This window comes from Microtus ochrogaster, linkage group LG9 (assembly GCF_000317375.1).
Source record: "Microtus ochrogaster isolate Prairie Vole_2 linkage group LG9, MicOch1.0, whole genome shotgun sequence".
Taxonomy (NCBI): domain Eukaryota; kingdom Metazoa; phylum Chordata; class Mammalia; order Rodentia; family Cricetidae; genus Microtus; species Microtus ochrogaster.
In genome coordinates this window covers 39,261,089-39,266,777 of record NC_022034.1, presented here as the reverse complement: position 1 = coordinate 39,266,777, position 5,689 = coordinate 39,261,089, and positions in this window count along the sequence as shown.

Sequence of the window (5,689 nt, the reverse complement as noted above, 5' to 3'; positions counted from 1 at the left end):
TTCCCAGTTTTCTTCAGTTGCCTATAGTTCTTTGTGTAGGGTTGAGGCCTCATGGACTTTTTCCCATCTAGCTTGGCATGATCATTGGCATCATTATTTTTCAGCCTACATTTTGGCAGTTATGTTGGTGAGACTTTACGGTGCAGCTTCTGATGTTGCTAGGAGACAATCTCACAGGAATCTCTCTGATCCTCTGGCTGTTATATTTCTTCTCCCCCTTCCCTAGTGTTCCTTGAGAATCATGTGAGGAGTGTTTTGTGGGTGTATCTGACTGGGCTCCACAACTCTGCCTTTTTAATTGACTGTGGTTTTCTGTAATGCTTTTCATCTGTTGCAGAGAGAAGTTTCCCTGATGATGGGTGAAGACTTATCTGTGTGTATGAGTATAAATGTTTATAGATGTCGGTTAGGGATTCTCTTGGTGACATCTATGAGCCACATCTAGGGTCAGCATGAACTACTGGAGTTATCATGCCATGCATTACAGTCAATGAAAGTTCTAACAATCTGAATTCACACTAAGATGCTGATCTTGGGTTTATTTTTCCAGAATGATGGCATTTCCCAAAGTTTAGGACTAACAAGTGAATGTGAGTCTAACAGGAAGTGAGAATAGTGGGGAGGGTTTCCTGAGGAAAGCAGGTAAGAGGGTTTGGAAGCTGAGCCTGACCATTCTGATGAGCTGGCAGTTTGGAGGCATTTTGATTTATTCCAACACCTTCATTTTACATTTGAGGAAATACAGAGAGAGAGAAGCTAAATAAAATCTCACAGTGAGAGACAAAGGGAGGTTCTAATGCAGACAAATTTTCAATGTTATTTCACATCTAGGTGGGAATCTACCTCTCTGACCGGCTCCCAGGAAAGAACTGAATTTCCTCATGGCCTGAGATCTTGCTGTATCTACAATGCACTTTGAAAATCTCACTGGCTCTCACATAAGCTCTTCCAAAACATCAAATCATTTCTCGGAGGTTAACATATTAAAGGCAATTGATAAAAGGAATATAAAGTAGTTACAACTAAATTATTTTTTTCTGAACACAAAACGGCTTTCAAAATTAATTGTACATTTTTTATGAATTCACTGAGGAATTGAATTTATAACGAGAAGTTCAGGAAGCAATAAATCTACAGTAGAGAGTAGATAAGCTTGGAGTTTATTAATTTATGCTCCCTCACTAATTGTTCAAATTGTGAACATCTGCTATCTTTTCTAAATGGGAACAATAATCTTGCTACCCCTATGTATTTATTACAATGATTTAATATAGGAAAACATGTTTAAAATTATTGCAGAACTGTCAAAGTCTCAAAATTCTTCAAAGTATCTTTTTAAAGATTTGTTCATTTGAGTGAAGGATTGTCCATTCAGCTATTGACCCTCTAAAGCAGAACCTCCTAATGACTCATAATTCTAATATAATGTTAACTATCTTAAATATTGATAAAATGATGGCGTGCAGTTTGGGAGGCATGGAGAATCAGTGTCTAGGCATAGTGGAGATAGTAGAGAAGAACGAAGGGGGAGGACACAGATTGCTGCATAGAAGGGGATATCTGTGTATTGGCCAATCAAAGTTTAAAGGCCCTGATGGGAATTAAGGATAAAGGAAAGGCAGAAGAAATGAATAGTTGTCAACAGTTAAGATATGTGCTCAAATAAAGTACTTTCAGAAGTAATAGAGATATTTTAAAATTCCAAGAATGATATATAGATATCCACAGCATCAAGATACCCTTAAGAAATAACTGGGTTCTAAATACCTAACCCCCTTTTAGGACTGCTACAGACAAACTCTGTGATGGCCAAGAGGGCATAAAAGCTGTTTTTAATTGATGATCATATCTTTTTAAAATTTAATTTCATGCCCATGACTACTATGTTTAATCTATCTACCTAGAGAAGAATTAAACAGTCGATGTGCTGGCTTCAAGAGGCAGTTATAGTAATTTCTTAAAAATATTTCTGGAATCCTGTCTACAAAAAGCTAAAAAGCAGGACACAGGACAATTAGACTGCCTGAGTACCAACCCCAGCTCAACATTTCTTATCTCTGTGATGGTAAGCAAATCAATCAATACTTTCATAACTCTATTTACTTATCTGTAAAATGGGGATAATATGATTATATACCTCATAGAGTTTGTGGGAGGAATAAATTCATTATCAGAAGATACAATGCATTTTGAAAATTATGGTCACTTTTTTTGTGAGTTACCATGCTAGCTTTTGGAAAAAATTATAATGAGTTGGTGTGCATATTCTTATTTTATTCATGTTTGGGTCAGTCAAACTTGAATCTAAGTTAAAGTGATTACTAATACATCAGTGGGTGGTCTTTCCTGAAGTCTGTGCATATCAGTATCTCAAAATCTTCCACATTAGAGCTTTGGATCGTCTAGCAGAGGAGGGTTTTGTTGTTGTTGCTGTTGCTTTGCTTTGTTTGTTTCTATGTAGTGTTGTATGTGCCATTTACACTCATCATGATACTGAGTTACTGGCAGAGTTTCCTTTGTTATGAATATGTGTGAGAATGAGTCCTAAGTCAGAAGCCCCGACAGCATAGTCACAGCTATGGGTGCCACCTATTGCCCTGCAGACTGCTGGATGGCTCTGGACTGCCTCAGCCGCCCACTGAAAGAGCAGAAGAAGCAAGTCCCCAGTGGCATCTTGATGTGGTGTCAATGGATAGTTGACATAATGTGTTGATTAGTGCTCATGAGACATTTTCTGTTGCAACTGAAAATATAAGGACTTGGGGAAACAATGTATAAAGAGTTAAGTCCTTGTGTGAGCCAAAATGGGGCAAGCATACCTGAAAAGTAGATATTGCTTTTCATGGGATACATTTGGACCAACAGACATCCATAGTCTGGGTAATTGAGTGTATTAGTGGAAAGTTTAGTTATTAAAGACATTCCAAATGGACTATATTATCAAAAAGGACCACTGGAGTTAGGCTGAAACTCTGACTACTCAGCAGAGATCAGTGGATACAGGATTAGTTTAAAAAAATACTGATAAATAGTAGAATTAATGAAACCTTAAGATTCTGCCCATTTCAGAAATTCAAGTCTTAAATTATTTAACACTAGAGATATTCTGTATTAATAAGCTTAGGAAATAGTTTTTAATAGTGAATTATAAATAGTAAAGAAACTGACAAATATTTGTTAGTACCCAAGACCCTTGCTATACATGTTCTTAATTGACGCTTAGTCATCTCTTGCCACTATAAAGCAAAAGTATATTTATATTTTAATGCAGCTGTGCTTCAACTATTTAGGCAATCTAGCATTTCTGAGTCAGGTCAAGGTGATTCACTGATGAGTGGAATAAGCATACATTGTTCTTATATTTATCTGTTGCTATCTTGTATCTGAAATAGCTAAGTAGGTAGGAACAAGGATGATAATAGTTCGAAAAAGGTTTTGGACTGAAGGAGAAGTCAAGCGTTTCAGTATTGACCAAATTTAAGCTAAACACATTAAACCATTTAGTGACACTTCTAGATCCCACTATCAGAGTGAAGATTTCCAGGCCACATCATGATATGATCTTCTGCCTCCTCAGCATCGAGGATCCCACCCTGCATCAGGGAGTGACTATGGTGGAAACATTAATCTCCCCAGGTTCCATGTCTGCAAAATAAAGATGTTCAAGAAGGCAGTTTACATGTATTTTTTTACTGCTCAGGTCAATTTTTCAGCTCTACCTCTGCGTCTCTGTTGCTGTTGATTAGGCACATCAGAAATGGGACTAAAATTTTTCTGCATGTTCAGAAGGCTTTTCTAAACCCTGAAAAAAAACACACACACACATGCATACATATACACACACGCACACACACATATGAACACATGTACACACACACTGGAAAAAAATGTCAATTTGTGACACAAATGAACAAGGAAAGAGGAGGGTAAGTACAGAAGTTCTAATAGCTGTTAGGTATTGCATTTTATCCTCAGGGTTTTAAAGAGAAATTAATCATTTTCTTTTGGAATGTTCATTTCAAACACATGTGAATTGTGACCAAATTATATCTCCTTCCATGGACTCCACTGAAAAGCCCCTGGCCATAAATCTCCCTGTCAGTATACAATGTCGCCCAGAATTGCAAACATGCCAGAATGAAAAGAAATCTGAGCACGCTGGAAATAACAAAGATAGGTCAGGGTCATCCTATATGAAACAGTTTTTCATGCCACTGAAGAGAAATGGCAAGGTTGGTGTAAGAAACCAGAAACAGTGTTTGGGGGACGAGAACCATTTGAAGTCTGAAAAGAGGGTGAAACGAATACATTTCAAACTATTTTGCCCATCCCGTTTTATCCTGAATTAAGGATAAGTGCAAAACCTGGAGTGACAGTGACACTAAAGGAAGTGCTGGACAATCTAGGCTTTAGATGTCACAGAAGAGAAAGACTTGGGTACTGAAGACCTATCCCTGAGTTAGTTCAGTGCTGCCTGAGTAAAGAAAGCCTTATTTCCTATAACTGACTTGTTCAGAGCAATTCTGAGTCCTCTTAGCAGGTACCATTATTAGTGATGGTTAATTTCTGAGAGGAAAAGTAGAAGGATCCTATGTAAATAGAATTAGGGCAATGAACACACTGGGATTTGATACCAGACGACACAAGGACAGATCTGCTCCAGAGTACAGATGTACCAGGAGACAGGTCAGTTTAACATTTTCAATTTGTTACAAACTCTTTACATACATACATAATCCATTAAAAAAATGTGATGGTTACACGTGGAGGCACCACAATCCAGAAGTGAAACATTATTAACAAAGTTAAGATTACTTAAGTAAGCTGCCCTACATTATCATCTGTGTTCAAAGACAGAAATGCATACGTGAAATTCATGAAATAAACATATATCTAATATGTTCTGTGCATGGCACAGGCATATAAACATATATAAAAATATATATTTTCACAAACATTACTTAAGAGTGTATTCTTAAATACTAGATATTCTTCGCAAGGTTTAAAGATTTATATGAGGTTAACTTTGTATGTGGGTTGTACCCTTTTAATTTTACTTTTCTTATGCCTCTCTATGTTGAAAATATTTTATTACAATTCACTGTCTTGAATAAGGCTAGAAGCCATCATTTTGCTTAAACCAAATTTCAGAGGCAAACTTTACTATGCTAGCATTGAATTTCTTTTAAAAAACTGTAGATAGTTTATATATGTGCATTTCCTCCAGATTGGCTGGTCTAGGAGGTACTCTTGATAGACAAAAGATCCCTTTCATGTGCTTTCATAGTCTGTAGGTACAGAGAAGAAAATCAAGTGTAACATCACAGCTATCCATTGAGTACAACTTTATCCCATGGAAAAAGTATTCAATTTACCAAGTACAAATATTAAGTGATCTTGTTGTTGAAAAACTATGTTTAAAAGAAACATCAGTGAGCTAAAAGACTTGTGGTACAACACTACCTTCTAACCCTTTCCTAACTCCTAGTGACTGTCTTATGACTGTCTTACCTAGTCATTCACTTATCTAAGTAGCTTAATGTGGAATAACTATTTTTCTAATTTGCAGTGGATTATTTTTCTTATTTATATTTTCTCACATTTCACAAGTAATATGCTAAAAAGATATTTGTTTCCATTCTTGGAATATTTGTTTTTAATAATTGATTCAAAAAAATTGGTTAATTAC